At 38.4% G+C, this 26,213-nt stretch overlaps 1 long non-coding RNA gene across 2 annotated transcripts; it reads left to right on the top strand.

Moving 5' to 3' along the window:
• Window positions 1-236: 236 nt before the first annotated feature.
• LOC111260486 (uncharacterized) lies at window positions 237-25,835 on the top strand. 2 transcript variants are annotated; one of them, XR_002680363.2, is made up of 3 exons: window positions 237-299; window positions 435-541; window positions 25,555-25,835. It is a non-coding gene; the product is annotated as an uncharacterized LOC111260486 (long non-coding RNA). The 2 variants fall into 2 exon arrangements; XR_015311091.1 differs by lacking the exons at window positions 237-299; window positions 435-541 and adding an exon at window positions 8,205-8,848.
• Window positions 25,836-26,213: the final 378 nt, after the last annotated feature.

The following is a 26,213-nucleotide window of genomic DNA, read 5'->3' as shown; positions in this document are numbered from 1 at the left end:
CGGTGATTATTTACTATTTCGTATAAGTGATGGTTGCTTGCGGTGCTTAAGCATATGTTAGCATAGAGCTAGCATGATTGCTTTGTTGAGATATTTATCCACTAAGTCATCCGGGCCCAAAGACTTATCGATGGACTGTTAGGCTTATCAACTTCTGTATAGCTGCTTTTACAATGTAGGTTTGCTTCAACTGCTTTCACCAAGCACTATTCACTTACCAGTTACAGAGGGATATCGCAATATAAGGTTTTACGATATATTGTTGAATAGCATTTTCAGATGCTTGGAGTCTACGTGGCGTTAGTATTCTGTGCCTTCCGTAGCTTTACGTAGAGATATGCCTAAACTTATTATAGTAGAGGTTCTTCTTGCAACTGCTTATACTTTTACTTTACTTATTTTAATGTATGTAATTTGATTTCTGAGCGTCACAGTAGGTGTTCATCTTGGAACGAGCTGGATTTAATACGATAAAACTTTGCTCCTCGCGCTATAATGATTACACCACGGTCTTCAAACCTTAAATCATTTTGTAAAGAAGGTAAGTGTACTCAATTCATCTGTTCTAGTCGTACGACAATATCGCGAAAGCTACTTATCCTATACGATCTAGCTTCAGCTTCTTCGGCGCAAGGGTCTTTTTTATGTTGTAGTCTTTATTCGCTCTCACTAAGACTTCCATTCTAATTAGAGTGAGATGACTAATTGTCCTTGTTTCGCTAAGTTCGTTACCTAGAAGCCTAATTTTCGTTTTCATCATGTACATTGGTAATACAATCATAATCAAGGCGTCATCGGTTCAACAAAAGTTAGAAGTTAAGGATAGCTCGCTACCCAATATCCTATGTTATTAAGTGTATTTAATATTGCAGTAATTAACGAATGTCTTTATAAATCTAACCTTATATTAAAATTTCTGGCAAGAATTGTGATTTTTTTTTGTATGCATTAAACGGACGCATCCAGTAAGCTTTTTAACGGAGACTGCCGTCTCCTATGCTCTAGGCGGTTTCACATATATAGCAATAATGCTGGCACGTTTTCCTTCAATGATTGCAAGGGACGTGGCCCTAACAAGCAACACGTGGGTAAACTATGAACGACGCAGTTGCAAGACAAAGGTCGCTGGGCTCCGAGTTTTGGTAAAAACAATTATACGTTTTGCCTAGATTACAAATGCTGAAACAAAATTTACAGACGTTGAAGAACTTTTACAATTCTATCAAATTGTTTTTAATACTTCCTCCTATTCGGTTCTTGCAGGTCGAGACTGTCCGCGTGCTGTAGAACCTGTGCTATCATGTTCTAAATACTTGGTTATTTCAGAGTATGAGTACACTGATCTACGTCGCGTGTTTTTTGTCCCTCCCACAGATTCGGCCCTTTTGTTTCTTGGCCCTTGGGTTGTCTTTGTAATCTCAGAGTCTCGTTGGAACCTTTTCAGTTCTAATATCTTTTATGTTAAGATGCCCCATCTGAGATCACATATTTCTGTCTAACGCTGTCTAACGGTACTGGTGTTGGTGTGCCGCTGAGCTAGTTACTACCTGCTCGGTGATATTTCTTGGACTTATCCGTGTTATCTATGGTGGTTCAATTTTCGCCTCCTAAAACACTGACCGCTTGGTTCACTACGGCCCTTGCACTTTCCTCGGCAGTTTTAGAATTGTCAGATCAATAGTTTTGCCTACTTGTATGCTATCCATTCCATCAGGTACAAAAGGGTTATCCGGTTTAGTCGGTCGTGGTCGCCGAATTGTTGGGCCCATAATTGGTAGTTATGGAAGGCTCGAATAAACGATTTAAAGTATGCTTCGAAGAGTTAGAAGCACTTAATTGCGAAGAATTCGAACAAGTCCGTAAGCGTAATTTTTAGTTTTAAAATCCGCAAGCTTGATTGCGAGGAATTTAAACAAATAGGTCTTACTTACGGTTAAGCTTCTATCTCTTCTTTTGCATCCCATTCTACTGTCTACGTTGCAAATTAAGCGACTCGAGAGAGGGGGAGATTAATGCATGAGGTTTATCGCCAGCTTTGCTTTTGCCAGTAACTTCCGCGAGGCCTTTGATTTTCAACATTTCTGCAACATCGGTAGTTGCATCTGTACTAGGCTCATTTCATCCTTATACATGAATTCGACCAAAGCTTTCAGATCAGCGTATCGAATACCTTTCAGTACCACATTTGGGTGTTTGTAACTACCTTCGGTGAGTGAGTACCCGAAGAAGGAATTACAGTTTGTTAGCCGCACTCTGTACTTTTATCTGCTGTCTCTTGTAGCTTATCGTTATGCTCACCAGTAGCTCGGCAATTTCAAGATCCCGAAGGATTTGTCGGCACGGAAACTGTTGCTGCGGTGCAGTTTCCTTTTAAGATGCTCAGTCTATTGGCGTCGTGCTCTGTCCAGAAGTTCTGCGTAGCATCTTCATCTTTTTCAGGTCGCGGCAACGTATAGCATAATGCTACCCATCACCGACGCCAAATAGTATGTTTCCCAGGAGAGATTTTCTTAGTCTGTAGGAATAAACACTGAAGATAAGTCGCTGTCTGGGCGGCCCTCTTAGCCGCGTAGTAGGCGTATGATGTGTCCATTAGTCCCTAGTACTTGGCCTGTTTGGATAGCCCAACCTGATAGCCATTTAATTCAGTGTGCAATTTTACCTAGTGCTTTTGTCCAATAAGCAGCACCGCTTCTGTTTTTCTCAGCGCCAGACGTAAGTCTTGGGGCCCCTAGCTAGGACGAGATGTCTGCAAGGGATACATTTACCATTCGTTATCAATGTTGGGGTCCCGGTTAGTTGGGACCAGGGCAAGATCGTTTGCATACGTCATTCAGTGAGTGCTCGAGGCGTGAGATAGGCGTAGCATTATCTCGCACGTAATGTTCCATAGAATAGCCTCAAGGACTGAACCCTTTGGCGATTTTGCCTTGACTTAGTGCGCAGTCCCGTCGTGAATCACCCGTTTCTCGCTCAGATATGACTTCCTTATCTTTTGTAAATTGGTGAAATAGCGAGTTAAATGTACTTTTTATTTCCCGAGGAAGTGCAAAGCGGTGCCCTTCAAATCAGGAGGGTATTGCCCTTTGCGCTTCTGTGATCTGAATTTTCTTGACAGCAGTATGCGCGAAACGATCTCTTTTAAAGTCATACTGGTCGCCTGAAAATGCTTTTCGCGCGTTTTACTTCTTTACTAACCTGCGGTTTATTGCTGTGTACTCTATGGCCCTCGACAGCGTAAGTAGTTTGTTTATTGGTCGGGAAGCTGGCAGGTCTCCCAATAGTCTCCCCAACTTTAGGATAAGCACAAGCCTGCTGAAAGCTCCGAAGTATTTCGGTTGCCATCAAAGATTTTCAGGTGATCTCTAATGAGCGTTGGCACCGCATCTATTAAGATCGCGTCGGAGCCTGAAACTTTTTGCCGTTTTATTTTTGCATCGAGACTTCTCACCATCACCGATTGTAATCGGAGGAAATTGAGACTGCCGTCAGCGGAAACAGCAGGATGGGGGCAGATCTGTCAGCAAAAGCGCGGCTATGACTCTGCCAGTTTTCTCGTAGTAGAGGTATGCTTTTAAGCTGCTTTAATGCTTTTAGAGGGGTGCTTTTAAGCACGCTGTAACATATTCTTACGATTTTGTACCTATTTCCCTGCGAATTGGTCTCCACTTTTTCCAGGGCAATTTCCAGTAATTCTCCTCCGTCTTGTAGGTGTCTTTCCAAAATTGCCATTGCTTTTCGTTGTATTTTTCCACAATGGAAACAGGTTTGGCGAGTGGCGGGCTCTGAGTCGTGTGCACCTGCTTCACTGATAATTGCGGTCGTCTCGAACCCATCTCACGAGGGCACAGTGGCAGTTTATGGGCGAATTTATTAGCCTGTCGACTAGCTAGCGCTTCATTCACGTTTTCTAGAATTCCCAAAACTGTTAACGAATTTGCGTTCGATATGTGCGAAACCCGCCCATTGTATGTACCTCTTAGTCTATCGCAGTCTATGCGTCTGCCTGATCTAGATATGTTTTTGGCGGTTGGCAATGTAGAAATGATCGGACAAGGCTTCTGTGCCATATTCTATTCACGATTCACGGAAGAAGGGAATCTGTGCAGAAAGTTAGGCCCAGAGTGAACCTTTATAAGTTTTGCCTGAACGTTGAGGCTTGAGTCGAATTGTATAGCTCAGCTGACCAACATTTTATCTTCGTTTTGTGATCAAAGCTTCCCATAATGTGTGACGAACATTAGTCTCTCCAAACAGTAGTGCAAATAGCATTGCTGTGCATCGACGGATGAACTTCGTTCAGAATATTTCGATATATATACTTGTCTGTTGTGGGACTGTGGGATATAGATAGAGCAGACGATGGTGTCTTTCATGTCGCTGAAGGTGAATTGATATCTCTATCTTATGCTTGCGGTACAGACCTTTAGGTTATTTTTTTATTTAGGTATTTTGGTTGTTAGGCCACAAATGAAGACTCTTTTTGTTCAAGCCGAGGGCTGATTCGAAATCGATAGGAAGCTAATGCGGTTCGTACTGACGTATTTGGTTGCCAGGTTGTGGGCGTGTAGGAAGCGGTTGAGGTCTGAAGAATTTACTGCTCATGTGTTCAGTACATACCCGTCTTCCACACGTAGCACGATGCAGGCTCCGTGCATTCCATACTCAAGTGACCTCCCTTGCTGCGCTTGCTACGCGGCGATTGGTCAAGACAAGCTTTATCGTAAGAGCGGATCAGATGCTCGAAACTGAAGGAGTACATGCAATCAGGGAACAGAACCAGCTTGTCTACAGAACAGGGACGATACTATTTGACGTACTTTTGCCTGATGAACAACTAGGCAGTCTTGGTAACGATTAAGGAGTAATCTTCGGCACGTGTTCGCGGGTTAACCTCGATATTGTGTTGTTCCCGTGTTGTTCCAGCACGATCAGCTGAATATTTTGAGTCATGGAGGCATCCATATATCCCTTGATGGTCGTTTTAAATTGTCCTCGAACTTACGCGCTACTTATAATTATCGTATTCGCTCTGATGGGCGCTGCAAACGATGATGATGTCATAGGCGTATTCTCCTCTCAATTGTGCTTCTTTAGACCTTAGTTCGGCAAATTCCGAAAAATTCTTCGGAGCAAACCGAAGTAAAAGACGAGTCTCCTCCCTAAAAAGAATCCTTGTTCATTTAATATCAATAGTAACATTTGATCTTAAATTCGAATATTCTGTCCATCTATATGCATAAAGTTTTTCGACTTATTATTATAATATTTATATTAAAAATCGCTTAATTTTTAAGGCAAATGCTTCTGTAATACCCGTGTCAACATATATGCTCTATTATCGTAGATCGTTGCACAGCTGCATCTTTACCAGTTCGGATAGAGTCGGCGTTCACATTGGTGAAAAGTAACTGCAGAAATAATTGATAAAAAAGTAGGATAATTCAAGCAATTTAATTGCATATAGTTGAGCAATATGTAAATTACAAATACATGACAATGCGTAAGTAAATTTTTATTTTCTCTTATTAAATAGTCCTTTCAATTAAATTCCTCTGTTTGAACAACTGGTTGGTATTTCCTGTACTTGTCTACGCCGGCATTTTCAAACTCAAAAACCAATTGCTTCACTTCTGATATCACAGCATAACAAGATAATTAATCTAATTAATTTATTTAAAAATATTTTATTATTTATACGAACGTTTATACAATAGATTATTATTATTTTTCGCTATTAGTGTAAAAAGTAGCGATGTATTATATGTAGCAGTATCCAATAAACAGCAACAATGAGTGTGTCATTTTCATCGGCTCTAAATAGTCGAAAATACTGACCGGTTTTACATAAGAAATTCTTCCTGCGAATAATAGGTTTATAAGTGCGACATCAACTTATGAAATAAAAGTCCTTTGAGATCGTATACCTTTACGGTCTCCACAGCCCTGGAAATATTTTCCTTAGTTTTAAGCGGACGTATGCCCATGTAACGCTATTTGAAATAAAATATAAAACACTGTAGTATAATGGTTTACAAGCGAGGACATGTTTACGGCTGAAATGAGCGGTATAGGAGCCTCCTACATGAGTCATTGAATTTCCTCACTTACGCATATATGCAGGGTCATAAACTAAGCTACTCTAATTTGTCAGAAGCTCATCGGCTATGAATAAGGCAAGTTGCCGACACTAAGATAAATTTAAGTATAATTAAGGAGTGGTCCGTATATGCATAAAATGATGAACTCTATCGAAAGTATTAGCCTTAGACAAAGCAGTTTGCCACAAGTTCACTCACTGTTCCGGCGATGCAAAACCTGGCACACATAGTCTTTTTCCATAGCCTAAAATAGCGCGGAGAAAACTAATGACGACTAACTGGAAAGTTTACCGTAAGCCAGAAGTTTATACGTCGTATCAGTTTGTAGAATATTAGATTTGACAAATTTCTATAGATATTTATTTGTTCATAACTATACCGCAGGGGTGGTTTAAAAGTGGGTGTCCGGATTTTGCTATAGAACGATAACACATAGTCACGATTTGTCAACTGTTGATATGATTTTCCAAAAGTTCGATTGATAAAAACTCTCGTCTTAGAAGGGGTCTAGATTAAAAGAAATATATACAACTATAGAAGCTTAGCTGCGTCTGTTTGAAAACCTGAACAGGACCTGAATTTCACTCATAGAATGAGTGAGATTAGTAATGGCTATGAAAAGAAAACTGAAATAATTTTTTGTAAAATATGCTAAGTTTAAAAGTTACAGCCAAAATCAATAGTTTACTTTCTTGAAGAAATTTGAATCTAAGGTTGATTTAATGCACTTCCGTTAGTCGTAGCGAAAACCAGCATGTGCCAGCCGATTCTAAGTACTCGACCTCAGGGAGATCGTATGCACCTTAGTTAAATTGTCAATAGTAAATGCCCACCCCTTTTTCCGGCAAAATACTTATTAATATCCATAAACATAGTACCACATGTATAAAATTTTTTCTTTAAATCAGCCAGTCTAGTTAGCTTGAGTGTCTTTCCGCCTAAACCAGGCTCCTAGAATTTAATAGCAAGCTAAGTTTTGCACAAAGTAATGAAAGTGAGTCAAACTAATCTTGGCTTCTAAATATGGTCTTTGGAATCTTGCATACTTTACAGAAGCTGACATTAGATTACTTAAAACATCGGTATTAATTTATCCTACATGCTAGGCCTCATGCCGACATGCTAGTAGTTGTACAGACATTTATTACAGATCAGTTAAAAACAAATTCCGAGGTTCTTACAACCAAATCGCACTTTTTATGGCATGCCTTCTGTTTTCATTAAAATAGGAAATCATAGCATTAATACTTATAATCAGAAAGCTTTTTTCTTTGTCAGATTGTAAGCCTAATGTTATATCATAGGTTATTTTAATCAGATAGGTGAGATCAGTCAATTTTTGGATTCGGCGAGGGTCCAGGTGATATTCAACCTAAGCAAACAAGACTTGTTATTGTAGACTTCTAACTGCACGGAGCTTCACTGCTTATTTAACACTCTGCTTTTTTATGAGGTCGCTAAAAAAACCTTTGGACTATATGAAACTATTTTTTAAGCACTGTGCAATTGCCTCGGAGACATTATAGAAGTTCGTCCTCCGTACCTGAATGTTGCAAGCCACTTTTGACTGAGTTTTAATTTTATTCTTGGACTTTTGTTTAATCATTTTAGACCTCATTCCCACCGAAGACTAGAAGATTAGAAATAGGTTTAAGGCAAATATTTTCTAGTTTTTTCTCAAAGGTGTTGAATCTCTGAGACAGAGCCGAGGCTATCGGAAAAACGTCATTGACAACTTGTAGAATTACACATGCCGCTATTATTGTTAACTTGCTTGACTTCAGGTTATGTCTCGTCTTTTTTCTCCTAAGTTTCTTTTCTTAGGCTCGTTTCCACGAAACCCGCCGACAAGAACGTTTTGCTTTTTTTTTAATTTAACTTTCTACACATCTCTTCCGTTTTGTCAGCCGAGTTAAACGCTGCGTTTGTAATGGTGGTGATAGTAGCTTGCAGTAGAAGTAGCAACCGCAAACTTCTGGCTACAACTTTAATAACCAGACAAACCAGCTAAACTGGTTGCCGAGCTTCCAACTCTGTCTCAGCTGCTGCCACTCGCACTGACGCGGCTTTCCTACAACAATTACAGTGGATAACAAGCTTCTAGCCGTTTAGAGGTTCGTGGGCCAGCCTAGCTGGCTGAGCTGGTCTTGTGCCAAAAACTCGAATGGTGTCAAAACAACAATAGATACGGATCGTCGACGATCGTTCGGTCGTAATTAAGTGTCGCGGACATAAACTCTTTGTCTACCGCTCTACCGCATACGACTATATTCCTACGCAAAGTGGTTCGCCAACTGTCTCCCGTTTCTCTTTGTTTCTTTCAAAGGCGTTTTTGCTACGCTTACAAAATTCGTGCACTCATTTCGCTCATGACTATGTTTCGTCTTCCATGTGAAGAGACGCAGCCCATTAGTGGAAGCGGCGACCAAGCAAAAGCCGGAACGGCCAGCGGTAGTCCCGTTAAAAAATCCGTGGCCCGCTATCCTAGCGAAAGCAATAAGATGAATCATTGTCTCACTTTACAAGGATTGCACACACACGCTTTCGTCATCAATAGAAAAACCAGAAATTGCATACACTGCTAGGTCGCTTAACGCAAAGCAGATGTATATAGATTTTTAGTGATTTGACTTCTATGTACGGTATTTAGGCTGTTATGCACTGCTTCAGATGGCTTGCTTCCAGCACGAAACAGAGTGCGCCTGCGTCGGAATTTAAATCTGGGTCGTCGCAGATTTTCAAGTTCAGTAAGTAAAAACGTTACCACTGCACCATCACATGAGCATCCACACGCAGTTGAGTGTACAGTAGCTAGGTGTGACTCTTGATATGTCCGAATACACGCAATAGGCTCCATGGAAAGAGATTTCTCATGCACTGTTTTCCTTCAAGGCATTTGCTTTTTTTTAACTTTGCTTTTGGTCTTGTTAATATTAAACAGCTTTTTGACTATATGCGATTGTGCTTTCTCCATTCTTATAAACGTTACTTCACCAACAATCTTAAAACGAGCTCGAAAAGATCTTAACCAAGTCTCTATTATGTTGACGCTAACTAATATGCGGCCTTTTTGATAAATGGATTCACGATTTTTATAGAAGTTTCTCATCTTCAATTAGATCTGGATTCTACTGGCGCTACGTGGATTATAATGGAGTCAACATATATACAAAATGGTTTGACGTATAAATAAGGCTCTTTTATTATTAAATACGTAGAATCTAGTTGGAACGTTTTATCGCACAGAACACAACGTCCGCCGTATGTCTTGAATATTAAAAGAAAAAAGTAGATGCAATGACATAGGTCTTTAGTTGAATTCTAAGATCTAACATTTACGCTATCTGAGAATATACCTGTTTTGCACTCACATGCCTCAAATTTTAAACAACATACTTGCCAATATATTGTTCAAAGCCAAGCCCTTCGGCGCACTTATAAAAGTCTAGCAAAGCTTGCCGCATATTAGATCTCCCTTGTGGATTACTTACATACCGTAGATTTTTGCATCATCCACATATATTTTTCCCAGCAGGAAATTAGAGGATTTATATACAACATATACGTCAAATACATATACTTTGAAGACGCCAAAACGTTACACTAGCACTGTCATAATATTGACCATTTTGTACGAATTTTATTTCTATTGGTAAAAAAAAGTTTTGGGCCAAACTACTAGGAGAGAACTCGTTTGAACTCCCAGAAAAAAGCCAGTAGCTTCGACTGTGCGACGTGTTCAATCAAAGTATATAGCGTCGAAGCACTGACCTTTATAGCAGTTTGTTTCTGAATCGAACTATGTAGTAACTGGCTGCATCCTATTGTGTAAACGAACTGTGCGCTCGACATCAGTCCCTGTGCATTGAGATTTTTGTATATCGATTGAGCGATGATATTTCCCAGGGCTTTGCAGGCCATAGAAATTAACAGCCGCTTATTGGAGACGTCTGCCTCTAAACTTTTTTTGTGGATGAGAAACTTCATAGCTATCCGAAAGATTTCTTGACCAACCAATCTCCGAAGAACCCACGTATATTGACAGCCCAAACATTTCTATTATGATGGACGCCATAATGCCTGGCATTTCATTCTTTCCAGTGCATAGACACCGACTTCTTCGGTTCCGCCGCCGAATTTTGTTGACTATCGAATATGTTTCCTCAAAGTGCTTCCTCGGGATCTCAGCCTTTCCTTTAGCGTCTGTGGTGAATGTTCTGTCGGTGCGGCGTGTTGCGCCTAAAAGGCCGTGTATTGTATTCTTCCTGTGAACCTATTTATGAAGACTTTTAAAGTCTGGGCTGCGTAGGATAGCGTTGGGCTTTTGTTGCACTAGTGATTTCCTTCTAAAAAAATGATGGTATTAGTTCTTTTGATCTCTATAAGACCGTGACGCAGTCTCGTGATATGCCCAAAATATAGATAACCTATGAAATCCTTTGGTATGAACTTCCTCATTAGAGCTTGCAGATTCGCTACCAGTCGATTATACCTACTATTTGTATTCGCGCAGCTCACAGAGAATGAGAACCAGTCTGCTTGGTCTAGAATTTATTTCATTGTAATCAAATTTTCCTTTTTGTGATACAGGGCTTGGGTTAGATAGGTCTTTTTAGTAGAGGCACAAGTGAGATCGAATCTTTCAACCCAGTAGCCTGATAATAGGAGACCGAGTAGAATCCTCACTTCTAAGACTGAGTCACGGCTACGCGATGCAACTTTCAGTATGTAAACGGTTCTTTGGCCATAGCGGATTTGTTCCACTACGAATTGTTCAGACATTGTACAGCATTCAACTCGAGTAGAATATGCTCTTTAAACATTTTGTTCAAGGTTTTTGAAAGGTTTATTTATGTATGAATGGTTGATTGAGATCGCCCGCTGATATATTGATACTTTTCGGATCTATGGGCAGTTGCAGCTTCTCGGTTCACTTTGTTGACGGTTAACTCAATCGACAAAAAATAGACATATTTTATCGCTGAAGGTCATGTCGCAGGCAACCACCTCATGTGAAAGAGCGGTAACTAAAATACAGACAGCTTTTGGTTATTAAAACGGGAAACCTGTCTCTTCTTTAAAGGAGATCAGTGGCGTTGGTGTTCAGTATCGGAACAGAATCGGGCGAATGTTTATGACGTGAATTAAGTAGGGTATGCTACCAAAGTCATACCGATGGGAAGGATTCCCTCCCTGACTATTATGAAGTGGATCGCAATAAAGATGTATTTCAGTGTCCTCCTCTCATAGATCATGTTAAGTTACGTTCCCGTAGTCAATGTTTAACGCTTCAACATAGAACTTTACCTAATTTCCATGAGTTTTACCCTCTTCACTAAGCTTGGATATACTTCTTCTTCTTTGGATTACTGTACAGCTCTTCGGCAGTTACACTTAAGCATGTTCTGGCTATATAAAAATTCGTTGTGTTTATTCGAGTTTTGATGGTCAGCAATTCTGGTAGAGGCGTTCCAGTTGATCTACGAGCACTTATTTATACATATTCTTCTTATGAACTCTTTCTTCTCCCTTTCACGTCTTTTTCATCTGACATCCAATTAAAGTATAATATTTCACTTTATTAGCAAATTTATAAGTTTAAAACGACATCAATTTGCGCAAGCAACCTTGCTGGCGCTGCAATTCTGTTCTCGATTCATCATGTAGCCGACAGCCACTTAAATGCGACTTTCTGAGCGACCTCTATACAAAATACTTAACGCTTTTACCTATTTCATTAACCTATAATTAGATCTTCTGAATTATTCCACTGGCACTTTCCTCCTGTCGTTTTGATTCTGAAGACTTTTTTGGTTTTCTAAGTTTTCTTATTTAAAGCAGGATTTTTCGCAGTGGGTTATCAGTAGTACCACAACCAGCTATTTTCTTAGTCACCCCCTCGCAGTGAGGACCACTGTCTTTACTGTTTGAAGGATCGCATTTGAGGCATTTGACAAAATTAGTTTTAAAAATTTACTTAGGTCCTCGAACTTTAATGACTTGCAGTGACATAGTCGCTCTTTAGTTGCAAGATTACCTTCTAATCTCGTATAACGCTGTGTCGTTTTTAATCCTATTTTCACAAGATATTGCACTTTTTTCATATTTCTGGGTGACATTGTCTTTGAATGTCATAAATTTGGCTTTGAGTTTTTTGTTTGCCTTCATCCCTTAAAACCCGATACGCGGAACCTTATTTATATATTTAAGAATTAACAAGACTATTATCTAGTGTATCATAGAAGCAGTAAAATGCTGTATTATATATCGAACTTGCTAGCCTTATAATTTCTTAGATACGCGGATCTTGCTCTGAGGATATAAAATCAACATTAAGAACATAGAAGAGATTTTGATCATCAGAAACAACAAATGCACCAAAATTAATATGGCCTCGTACTTATACGATTTGCACCCAAGTCCATTGACGTTTGAATAAACGTTTTCAAGCTTTTACGTCCGGCACTAACACTAGGCTTAACATAAAACTAAGCTCGAAGGGCGCTTATCCTTCGATGTTGTTAAAAGTCTGATCACAATACTCCAGGATGAACATCTCCAAAGCTCGAAAATTTACCGTATTATCTTGATATTTGAAGATGGGATTAGTTTTTTTAATCACGATTTCGACCGGTTGGTTGCGTTCCATTTTCCTTCAGATTATACTGAAAAGTCGAAGGTTAGAATAGTGAAGGGTGCCGAAGCTAGACGCCAAAAGCAACCGTTAGTAAGCGATGTTCTTCGTCAGTGGTTTAATTTATATCTGGATGTAGTAAAAGTTATACTAAGGCAAATTTGGAAATGACTTTTCTGGTATTTTGGCATTTCGGAAAACCCTACCGCATAAAATTAGCAATATTGTGGTAATAGAATAGACTTTGGATTTATCTGCAGCCTGTAGATTTTTGTCAGAGATTAAGATATTAATTCAAAAATTAGCTGTTAAAGCTTATCAGTAACGCAAAATTTATTAAAGAAGTGGTCAAGCATTTTTACATAAATGGTATCCTAATAAGCGCCTCAATGAATACACCAGTATAATCTGTTGAATAAAATATCAAACTCTGATTATTTCCTTTTGTTTGCGGATTAATTCAACACAGTTGTTTTTATGAAAGAAAATTTAATGATACCTGGGGTATCTCATATCAAGGTACAGATATTAAGTATTAAATAGAGAAAGACATTAAGTATCAAATGAGGTCAAACTTCTAATAAAATCGGAGTCTTCACAAAAAAGGCTTTTAATGACACAATACAGCTAGCCTTTTCTAAAAATATGTCTATTGAAAGGATTAGTTTAACTCTTCGATCATAGATTTTGACGTCAACAACTGTTAACTATAAACATTTTTTTCCTAAAGCTCTGAGTCAATGAAGTCGATTGGGGCACGGAATCAATCGGCAAAGGGTTAGCGATCTATAAATCATTTCGCAAAAATCACAGATCCTTAATAAATGGGAATTGCATTGCTTCGACGACGTCAGCTGACACGCCTATGGTTGCGTAGTATATTTACGTAGACGATGGGTCAGTAAATGTATCATTTGTAAATACACGTACGGAGCTAAGTCTCACGTAACCCTATTGAAAGGAAAATGAAGTATACATAAGACAAACTCTAGAAGCTCTAGAAGAGAAACTCTAGAGCTGTTGAAAACTAAGAAACGGGCGCGATTTTCCTATAGGTGTTTGCCGTTTCTGAACAGACTGCGCTATAATGCTACGTTGGCTAAAGATAAGCCAAAACAGCGAATAGTATTTATCGACAATTGAACCAAAGGAATTTTCGAAATATTCAGTGTTCCCATGATTGGTAGCAAATAGTTCCAAAAGAAAATTCCGCAGATTTTTAATAAGGGTTTCTCTTTGGATGGTAACGACACATTAAGGATATTGACACAGGGCCTAAGATAAAACAGAATGGACGACACAAGCAAACGTTTGTCATTGATAACGAATCTTAATCAGCAACATATGCAGTAAATGGAAGTTCGGTTAATGTGGTTATATAGGGATTTGCTATTGTAACAGAGAGACTTTTATGCATGAATTACGTCGCGGAATAAACTAGTTTTAGTTGTAGCTTACACCAGACAATTTAGTACCCGCTGTCTCGAACGCTGAAGATGAAAAAAAATAAACGCAGATAAATTTTCGCCAACCCGAAATCGCTTAATCAAGTATATTGAAAAGATATACTTGAAAGAACATACACTTGAAAATATTTCCAAGACGAGTATGATCTTTAAGTACTACCCATTCGTATATAATCTTGCTTGGAGAATTTATCCTATTTACGCGAAGGAGAATAATAACCCATACTGTTTCCGGGAAGGGACAGTTTCGCAAGACCATTGGCACAATTGGTGGTACATGCCTTTACTAGCATACATTCGGGTGGAGTGCTGCGAGTTATAAACAACCCAAACAGGAAACACCTAATTACCGAAAAATTTCTGTTCTTCAGCATTTTGTTACTTAGAGAACTTGTGATAGTACTTTTACATGTTGAAATATTGGTTAACAACCGCCCGCCGACGTGTGCATCATCTCTTTATGATTACTGCTCTATACCCAGTCGATGCTGTTATTCAACGAAACCACCTCTACCAGGGACGAACTAAGTATCGAAAGTTGCTTTGAAAGTCCAGCTATTATTTTCACTACTAAGTGCTGAACATAAAAAAATTTACTTCCTTTTGGAAAAAAATTAACTAAGAATATTCCTGTTATTCGAGATCAGCGCGCTTTAGAGAGCCTGTAGAAGGATGAGAATTAAGAGTAGGTGATGTAGCATTATTTCAGGATCTAAGTCCAAACAGGGCATATCAATCCGTATGTCGTGTAATCTTTTTATGTGGCTGGGAAAGGATGAATGGCGAGTACGATCCTTTACTGATAAAGCTAAAAATAGACAAATTTGCAAACGACTAATTTATATTAATTATCCGCTTAAGGCATAGATAGTAATTTGAAGACCTATCCAGTTGTTGCATTATGAAGATAGTGCGTGATTAAATCTGGAAACGGAAGTGCGGTTGCTTCCAAAGATTCTGGATTGAGTTTGGATATTATTTCTTATGAATGGGTTAATTAGAACAGCTACCTTATTACTTACATAGCTAATCGTACTAGGATAGCAAAGAGAAAAATGTTGACTGCTCAGCCCAGGTGACGGTGTGCAATCTAATTAACAGGTTCAGCCACTGCGTCGTTTACACTCGACAGTTATATCGTCATACACTTCCTTTTCTGACGCAACTATGTATTATTAAATTCGAGTTCACAAACGTCTCATGGAGAATGTTACTTCGTTCGCGTGCCACTAGTAGCTAGCTCTTAACGACGTGCAAAACATGTACACAATGCACATCCACCACTGGTCACACTTGCACGTCCAAATATTGTAAGGTAACAAAGACGCTTTTGAGTACATTGTTGATTACGAGTCGATCAAATAGTGAAAAAGCCTTGTTGTCTTGAAAAGAGAAAGGAGATGCTTTTAACGGTAACCAAAAAAACAATTACCACTTCGCGAGACCCCACCAAAGAGGCTCAACTTGGGGCTAAAGACAAATTCTTCTGACGCAGCATTTTCGGGCCACTATAATAAGCTTCTTCTTGTTGGCAATACAGAGTAGAATTTAAATAGGGTTGTGTTAAGCGAATCAACTGGCATGATAGCATCAACAAAATAAATCACCCGTGCATATATATATATTACACAGACAATGAATCGACGAGGGGACCGAAAATTTAATACGATCGCGCCGATATATGAGCTAACTAAATAAGGAAGGTACCTGCTAAACCTTGGGCAAAAGCTAGACAGGCATATGGATTGATATACGTTGACCTTGCGAGGCCGATAGATCATAGAACATATTTAATTGTTTTACATACACATTTCCGACGGCCATATCCAATTAGCAGCTATTTCAGGCAGAACAGACACGCTACGCAATAATTTTTTACTGAATTTTTCACCACTGTAACTCACTCATCATGGGTTTAAATGGTAGTTTTTAAATAACATTTATCTTAATTTGCCGATTTTGTAAAATAAGTTGGAACATACGGCTCCACTTCGCCCACAATTTGACAACCTAGCCAAACAGTTTGCTAATGTGAAGCGAAGTTACCGCAAACTAAGACTAATAGCCTTAAAATAACAATTTCACACTTTTGCGGATCCTCATCCTGTAAACCTCTTGCAGAATTTTTTTTTAAACTTCGCTATTGAGAAAATAAAATACTAGCATAATAGTTACCTAAAAAATTAAACACCATTTAGGTCGCAACTACGACATAGAGAAGAATCCTTTAACGAAGAGGATACGGTCTACTTACGTGCTGAGGGATAATGAAGATACTTCGGTTAACAATATATTTATATAGCGTATGCAAAGTTTATTAGATAGTGTTGGGTATATATATATTTTTTTTATCTTTTTTTGGTACTATCTTTTTTAGACTTCTTGCTTGGCTTGTTACGCCAAACAAGCCAAGTCGCTTATATAGATAGCTTATAAGTCCACCCTTTCCACTATCGGTCCTTTCGTCACGTGGTCATGTCGGTACATCGTGAGTATTACGAGTGTCTGGCAGTAAATCTACTCGAGTAAAGGTGAGCATATATGTACACCTATATGCGCCATAAGAGAAAAATGGTGGGTTAGAGACTTCAGCCGAGCTAAGACAAACATATGACATCAGTCTGGAAAAGGTGGTCAAATGATGTATAAGGTTGAAATGAACAAGAAAGAACTGATACTCCGTGTTGATTAATTGAAGTGTCGAGATGATTTTCCTTTACTCTACAGATTCGAATAAACGACATTAATGACTATGTCAAATTAAGGTCCTTGGATATCTCCCTTTACTTAGAGCCCGATAAAATAAATTAATAGTGACAGGGACTGGAACACGCAATGCAACTACACGAAGGAGTATTTTCTAAACGAAGAGATGTCATGAATGCTATATAAATTTCAATATTTCGGATGAAGATTAGACGGTAGTAATCTCTATCATAAAACAACGAGCCTTTTTTGCATATCCGAATACTCAGTATCAGTAGATACTTTCAATTATGTCAACTAACGACGCTCAAGTACTAAACGCCGCAGGTAATGTAGCAACCAAACGAAAATATCTCGGCAGATATCGGTAGAATAGGTAAAATTTGTCCTTAATATAAAGCACAACTATTCAAAAATGTAACGGGAAGCTACTGTTGTGTGCAGAAAAAAGTTAAATGACATACAAGTGTCTAGAAGAAACGAACGACTCGTATCTAAGAAACACACTATTAGCGAAAAGCTTTTCGCTAAAAAATACACAGTCAGCAACCCCAATTTATTCACACTTGCTTCATTAATCCGCAAAACAGTACTGAACGCCGCTATAAATTCCTTGTCATTCAGAATTCCATGCCGTCACTCAAAATTTAGAGGATGAATTCCAAAAAAGCAACCTTTACACTTAATACATAACAACGAAAGGTAGAACTAGAATTAGAAAGCATAAGAGAACGTATAATGCTCAAGCAATGGAATTATTGTTAAAAATGTGATCAAGTACGACATCGCGAAACACTTTTTTACGGCACCGAGACTATCCGAGCAAAGAAAACAACGAGACAAGGCAGAACAAATATTTTCGGATCAATTGCGAATCGCATCGACGGTGTACAATACGCATAAGTCCTATTGGGTGAAGGTGGCGAGGATCGTAATCTACGCACAATGCAAGAGAAAAAAAATAACAGTACTGCAAAATTATGCTCATCGAATTATTAATCGTTAGGGTCAACTTAATTATATATTGCAAGCAACCCGTCTTTTTTCAACAATAGCTATTCGATATTGCCGCGAAGATAAGAATAAAAAAATTCGACCTAATTAAGTCTCCACGTAACTGCGTCACTTTTATGCAATGGACACTGGTCAACAACTGTATGCTATCCTAGAGAAAGCTAAGAATCAGAAGATCAACTAGACTTAACTGAAAAAACGTTTCAGCGAAACTTTATTAATTTCAACAGTGAAATTAGTGAGCAGCAAGAGCTTGACCGATAATCTGAGGCGCCTTACGTGTACGAGGCTAAGCAACGCTGGACTTTGTTGCCCACGGGTAGATTTGTAGGCGTTACAAAGGTAAAGTAATTGTAAGACTCTGTGCATAACAGTGTTTTGAGTGCCATAATTAAGAACACTACTGCATGGTCGGAAGTGCGGTCGCAGCTTAAAGCGTGTTATAGTTGGCAAAAGTAGAAAGTCGTTGACTACTTCACCTTAGGTTTTGTGAATCGCTATGGCGAAGCATAACTGTACCGAAAACTGCTATCAGCTTAGCGCTTTATCTGCGTCCTCGGAGAGTCAGAGCGCAATTCTTGACAGCGACACTACTTATTCTCGGAATGCGCCCATGTCGATTTTTACGACCATGGGTTTAGCACCAGACTAGTCGTCTATGATTTATCGTAGATGACTAGCCTAGTGTCGCTGCAAAGCTTGGGGATGCCCAGGCTGCGCGTAAGGATGGTGGGTAATAGGTTCAGAATATGAAGTGAGAGGCGGGATAGCTTTAATGTCGAAGTTGTAAAGAAAGTGAGTTGTGTCGGCTTCATCCGCAACGTGATTGAAAACGCGTCATTCAAAAAGTGATCAGATGATCTCGCGATCGAGGCAACGTCAGTATCCCTCGTCATTCTATTAATGATAACTAATTACGTCTGTCCAAATGTGACCATTGAACTCAAATGAAATCGAATCGTGTTGAACTATAATATTCTTAAACTGCGTAGTTGTGCCGCTGGAATTTTAAAGATACCTGTCTTCACCAATTTCGAGCAGGAAGCCGGAGTATGCAGCATAAAACGCAACGAGCAGCATGTTGACTACCAACTTGTGCACGTGGCATTGCTTCAATAAATGCAAGGTCATCGCTGGACGCAAACGTCCTCGATCTCGTCTTCTGTACAATTCCACCAAAAGCTACATCAGTCGAGCATACGTTAATGGTAAAAAGGCCACTTATCTTATGTGGCACTTGTCTGAAACAATGAGCCCTGCTGAGCAATACAATTTCTTTGTTGTACGCACAATGCTTGTGAACCTAAGTCGGGATCTTAAACCGGAAGTGAGCAGTGCGGCAGTCAGGCATTAATATTGCCACGATGCCGGAAGAATGCAACGACATGGGCCACCTTCCGTAATGCCAACATTAGGCTGGCTAGGAAAATTTTACCTGTACCACCAGGTGCATCGATAAATATGTATGCGCTTTGATTTGTGCGTAGACATTTGCGTATGCCATTCATTTTTGATTTTTTCTATTCACTTAAAAAACGTGTATGGCTTATGATAATTTTAGATTGTCTGGTGACGTAATAAAAGTTAACGAACGGCCCTCCAGGCGCTCAAAATCCGGCAAGTCGAGATGAATTAAAGTTTTGTCGTACTTGCTTAATTCAGGCTAGATCTTGGCAAACCGTGCCCATAGAAAGTCACGGCGCGTTGCGCCAGGCAAGCCGCTTGTTAACAAATTTTAGGTTCCATAGGTCTTCCCCAATCAACAGGAGTATAACAATAAGGTTCTGAATAGCTTCCAGCATTTGTTTTGTTTATGCGGCACCGTTGACAGTACAGAGGAAAGCCTTTTATGCACAGTTCCCATAGTATGTCGAAGGAGATTGACTCGTGAAGGTAGTAGAAGGAGTAGGTAATAGATTTCGCCCCAACGGATTTTTCTAATAGGTTAAAAACGTTTGCTTGGTAATGCCGCGGCCGACGTTGGACAGGTACACCATTACTCCTTCAAGCCCACGTGTAATTCATTCAGATGTAGAAGCTGGATGTATCAGCATAAAGCAGTGATTTGGCGAATTCGTCGTGCTACTATAGAAATATGCATGGCAAGTTAACCTACTCCATAGATTCATTAGCTACCCAAATTAGTTAAATCTTAAAAAAAAATACTTAAAGTCTTTCCTGCAGAGGCAGTGATGGTCACCATAGTCGGACAGGCAGACATCAAATAGTTCTATTATATACTATGCGTCAACTTGACTGGGGACCGTTTGACCATTGCTACAACGGTAATTGCAACTGTACACTGTTTCGGGAAAAAGATTACACCATTTAACTACAGAGCACATTGAGGCGCACATGACTAAGCTCATGGCTGTTCAACTGTACTGGCATCTTTAAACGTCGTCGTCGTTAATAAAAATCTGTTTACCATCGATGTTCTCGTTTTTTCAAATTGAGAAGTTAAATTCAGCTATAGGAACATGTGTCACCTTCTTACAGAAACACTCAAAAAGGAGCACCATTTTCTTAGGAGAACTAAGCTTGGCTAGTAAAAAAAACACCTAGCTTTTCTATAAGACAATGACAAAAAAGCAAAAGGTCGAGAATGCATTTTATAGGCAGTCACAAAGATATCAACAGATCTAATAAGTATAGTTTAGAAGCTTGGTTGCCACTCAGGTTTTCACTCAGTGATGTAGAAACAAACCGGTCATGCGCCGCCGGTCTGGTATCGTTATCCAAAAAATTTTCAATAAACAAATTCATTCTTTCTTCCTTTTTCCATCATACTTGAATTGTTAGGATTGGCACTCCATATAAATTTACTTGACTGAGGGGCTTGCAAGTGACATCAACATTAATACACTCAAATGCAACATCAAAGGTCTTGATCTCTTGATATTTATGTAAAGTACTCTTTCTTCCAATGCTATCGTATTAAATAACCATACAGAATACTCGCTGTAATTGTAGATCAACTCTAAACCGTACGTACGGAACGCCGCCGTCCAGCCCAACTTTGAACTTCTTTGTTTGTCATCATTGTTACTACCGGATGTAATGAGTATTGCTATGTTATATGGATATGCCACCAGCTACCAAATTTATCCTAGATTTATTATTTGTAATCAAAATTGCATAAGGCTTAGTAATTAGGCGTCACTGCTTGACATGATATTAGTTAACGGGCTGTGATAGCATGAGCATTTGGTTTGACAATCCATTACGCGACAAATAGATTATTTTTTGATGTGCCTTTGGCTAATTTTACTATGTAATTTGTTGCTCGGAATCATTATCCAACATTTGACCCCACTAGAACGTCTCGTGAGTTGAGCATATCTAAAATTTGTTCGGAAGAGCTTATTACCGAATATTGTTTGCTAGGTGTTTTGTTCAATCGAAAGAGCAGTTGATAAAACGAGCAGACCAGTCTCTATAAAAGCAACGCTTGAATCTAGGTCGCGATCATACTAGAATCTTCATCAAACTAGAACACAAAAGTGCCCCTGGATTACTCATTACATTTTCGAACAGAAATGACTTTAGACACACTTTTTTGCGGATACCAGTTACTACGATGGTATCTGGTGTATTAACTTCCTGTGATATGGGATTCGTTGCCTATTAATCTCTTGGACTTTTTAGCAAGTCCAGATGGAGATAACAGAATACCTGTAAACAAAACAAATAAATTTGCTTTTGATTCCCTAAATCAGTGCAGTATATTTTGTTAAAAACATCTCTTTATTACACCCTAATCTCCATATTGATAGTCTGATATATTTCGGTATAGGTGCAACAATTTCATAGCCGATAAAGGTGAAATGAAATAACAAAAAAAAAATATTTTTGTTTTGTATAGTTGCGATCTTTCTTTGTCTGTGAAGTTCATTGGGCAAGCTGTATTTAAAGGCGACGGAAACCTGGTTGTGGTGGCCTATTATGGCGGCCTTATGCAGGGTATCTTTGGAGGCGTCAAAGGCTAATTGTGTCACGCGTTAACCGGCTTTGGAAAGAATAGAATCCCGTTGACATGTATGTGGGCAGATCATGAAGAGGCCTAAACCATGCAACGTGAAGTTAAACTCACCTGGCAGTAATGAATACCGACCGAGGGTAAAGATATTTCGCCGGATAAACGTGGCCGAATCTCACATATCAACTGTTATAATAAAAATTCAAAAATGAATATACGTTTACAACTATATGAGCACAGAAAGAGTATCTATGAAGCGTTAGTCATACTTACCTAATATATATGAGGTACCAGGCTTAAGTCCTGATTTTTTTCTGTTTTTAAGGCTGTATCTAACAATACCAAGGACCTTTCGAGAATCTTTTTGCATACGATAGAGGGGTCTTGTTCACGGTCATAGTACTAGGTTTTATCTATAATCTCAGGCCACTTTTTTGCCATTTTAATGGCAAACGTAAATCAATAAATATTAACCGGTGTAGATTCGCTAGAATATGAATTAAGCACGTGGTATTAAAAGGTCCAGCAGAATGAAATTCTGCGCCAATAACAAGCCTAAGATAAAAAATCCGAAAGTTTGATAAGCACAAAAAGTATAAAAAAGCGCAAAAAGTCTCAAAGCACTAACCAAGTACTAATAAACTCACCTGAACTAGTCAATTGACAAAAGTATACATGACAGTACTACTCAAAAAAACGGTTTGCTAATTGTTGCTTCAATTATGTAAACTATCAAATTTGGCTTTTTTTCTTTCGTTGTAATAAACTTCCGAGCCTTTAAAATAAAACTTCATGGGGAATTTTCCAACGCACTTCTTCAGGCATTTTCGGAAGCTGCCACAAAATAAACCATTGACTTAAAGCAGAAAGGTTTTTAGGCACCGTTTCAGAGCTATATTATCTAAGAAAGATTTGAAGTAAGTTTTGTTATAGTGGAAGTTGAGTAATATATACGACTGCTCTAGAACTTATGTGGAGCAGCATCGTTTCCGGTTTATATAAAACAAAATGTTATCAATCACCAATTATACAAAGAAAACAGACGAACTTTGTGGCCGAAGAAGCGAAAACACTTCAACGTACGTCCATTCGTGTCGTGTGTTTGATGTATTTTAAGAGGTTACATTAGCAGTATACTATGCCTAAACCGCATGTATCACACAAGGTTGTATCATGCTTAAAGCAACGTCAGTTATGTACGAGCTTGAAAAAGAATTGAGCATAAACGTACCGGATAGTTGGCAACGCTAAAGGAGAGCTGGAAGGAATTAAGTGATGGATTTCTGGGTACGGCACGATCAGCATTCTTTGCGTCAACATGGAAACATGTTCTCAGCAAAGGCGATGAGCTTGGACGGGGAAGTTTTTAACGATAACATCAAGGTCTTGAGAAAATAATATAATTTTCTTACTCGAATATATTTCACTTAGATGGGACGCATTCTTACCATAATTAACCTTCCGCAACTACTATAGTTGCTCAAATGACATCATAACAGGGAAAAACTTTTGTTATAATTCTTGCCCCAGTGTCTGCAAGAGAAAATTCCAAGCTTTATGTGTTCTAGGATTTCACTTTAAGCAACATATACTAAGAATGCCTTAAGCATTTTATCGCGATCATTCGCTATTTTTTTGGAAAAATAAAAAAATATCAATAGCTTTGATTAAGTAGCTTATCAACCAATTCATCTTTCGTGCTTCTTAGACATGCGGACTATATTAAGCTATTCAAGTTTGCCCATATTATATTAGTTAATATAATATGGGCAACCATAATATATAGTTATATTAAATGTTTTACGTCTTTTTATGATATATTTATGCAGCGCCACTAAAACATTTCTGTTAAATGTGGGGTTGCATTTGCTTGCTAAGTAATAATGTTTCTGCAGTCCTTTCAAAAATTTCCTCATAGTCGTCCTACTGGGAAGTGAAGCAGAAGCATGGGACTGACATGTGGAGTCACTTCAATATTTAAAAAAAAAAGATATCACTATATGAATATAATTGTTGTCTTCGTCAAATAGCCATATTATTTTTATTACTTTGTTAATGCAACAAAGACACTGTGTGCCTACTCAATTTTGCTGTGTGAAGAACTTGACATGAGAAAAAATAACATGGACATACCCTGAGGAATTACAAGCCCATCATCATAGAAATAGCGCCACAAGTATCAGTGCGATCATAAAAACCAGGTTATATCGTAAAGGTGCTATTTTACAACATACTCGACCTTCTCGGTTAACTAGACTGCCGCTCAACCTTTGAGAAAGAATGATTTTATAAGTAGTTTAGAAAATTTTTGAAGCAAAAAGATTCTCAAGAGTGTCTAAGAGTTTTAATTATCGCCATTACTTTTTTCACCGCTGTCCATCTTGCTGTTATAGAACTACATCGACGTAACACTTAACTTTTCAACACTTCCCAAGATATCCCGTGTCTGCTCTCTAAAGATTCTTACGTATAGTAAGCTAATTTATGGAGTGTGTTACTCCTATTCGAGAGGACATTCTTTGTCATATATTAATACAGCACTCTCCATAACATTCTGCCTTAACCTCTTTATTTATGATTACTGAGACAAATGGGATTGCTGGTATAAATATAATTTTGAGTGTAAATAAAAGTGTTGAATCATTACATTAGGACCATAAAGGAAAAACATAATAAATTTCGTAAAACTACGATATGTTTTTTTACTCCAAATTATATTTAATCTCTTAAGCACAGGAATGTAAATTCCTATGCAGGATAAATGAATTGCCCTTCAGCACTATGTAATAATTTTATACATAAAGTACGAAGATCTTGTGTTGTCACACAATAGACAAGGCCAAGCAAAGCTTGGACATGAATTACAAATATCGTTTGTTTGACTCGTATAATTGTGTTTGAATGTGTGGCAAAGCTTGTCGACCTAGCCCAGTTATACCTTTACAGTTAGCCTGTTACGTCGCGACGAATCTAAGCTAGTCCGTCGTAGTAACTCTCTTTTGTATATGATGCTGATCTTTGTATTGGATAACGAACAGGTTAGGTTGACGCTACGAATTATAAGATGGGGTAACGATTGGCGATTAGGAACGCACTTTTGAAGTTCCTGATTCAATGTCTCAGCAGTCGGCGTCGCTAGCCGCCATTGCATCTAGTCATTACTGCGTTGTTGTTCTATTCGATGTAATTATGTGCAGACAGCCTGCATTGAGATTGCAATTATTGATGTACATTATTTGTAGAAACTCATCAAGCCGTTAATTCTGCTACTCAAGCAACTATTAGCTTTCCAAAAAATTGTTTAACCACACTAATTAAATATGGTGTAATTTTTTTTATCAACGTTGACATGTATACAGAAATTTTAAATAATGTCCCTAATTCGCTGATCATTTCCTCAGGGTTTAAGATAATTTTAAAAAAATCCTTTTCTAAATCTGGTAAAGTATTTATGATGGTAAAAAAAGGGTATCAGAACGTTTTCTTTAGGACTATTCGTTTTTATGCTGAATACACTCTCTGGATTAAAAGCGGATGAACTAATATAACTACGCATTTATATGGCGCGCTTCAGATAGAAACCAAAGCTTGCACACATTACATACGTTTTAAATGAATCTGCTGGCTTACATACATTCGCTAATTTTTCTATAGGCGGAACAGGTTGCGAAGCCATATTCCACACGAAAATGACGCCGACCGCTACCGGGCCAACCAACTTGTCTCCAGAAAGCATATACCCGATCTGCTCCACTGTGAAAATCGAGTACCAAGGCCGATTCCCTTACCAAGATAGAGACACGTGTTTCTAAAGTATGTATATATGTGACAAAAAATGAACGGCGGGATTGTAAATTGAAATTTTTTCATGTATTTAGATAACTTCCTTATAAATAAAACGTCGTTTATCGTAGTAGTATTTTTACCACGTTAAATGCAATTGTTTTTTAATTGAAATTAAATTCAAGAACATTGTTTTTTCTTTTTTCTTAGATTAGTACTGCGCTTGTTTTCCATTCAGCATTATTAGCATCCTATAATTAGTTTTTATGAATAATTTCCTTGATCCCCCAGTACGCTAAGACAAACACTATAGAGTACGCTTATGAAGCTCTCTAAATTGACAATATTTAGCTCACTGATCCGAATAAACTCCAAAATTTAGTTTCACTCCTGAAAAGATCGCAAATGCTTGCAACGTATTTGCTAGTTTTTCAAAGCACTAAAATCACAATCGTTTGACACATCCTATCACGATGAACTAGTCTCTGAGTATATTTCGGCTTGTCTATCGAATAAAAAAGTCTTCCAAG

The sequence above is a fragment of the Varroa jacobsoni genome, unplaced genomic scaffold, assembly GCF_002532875.2.
Source record: "Varroa jacobsoni isolate VJ856 unplaced genomic scaffold, vjacob_1.0 scaffold_445, whole genome shotgun sequence".
NCBI classification, from domain to species: domain Eukaryota; kingdom Metazoa; phylum Arthropoda; class Arachnida; order Mesostigmata; family Varroidae; genus Varroa; species Varroa jacobsoni.
This window is presented reverse-complemented; position numbering and strand designations above follow the sequence as displayed.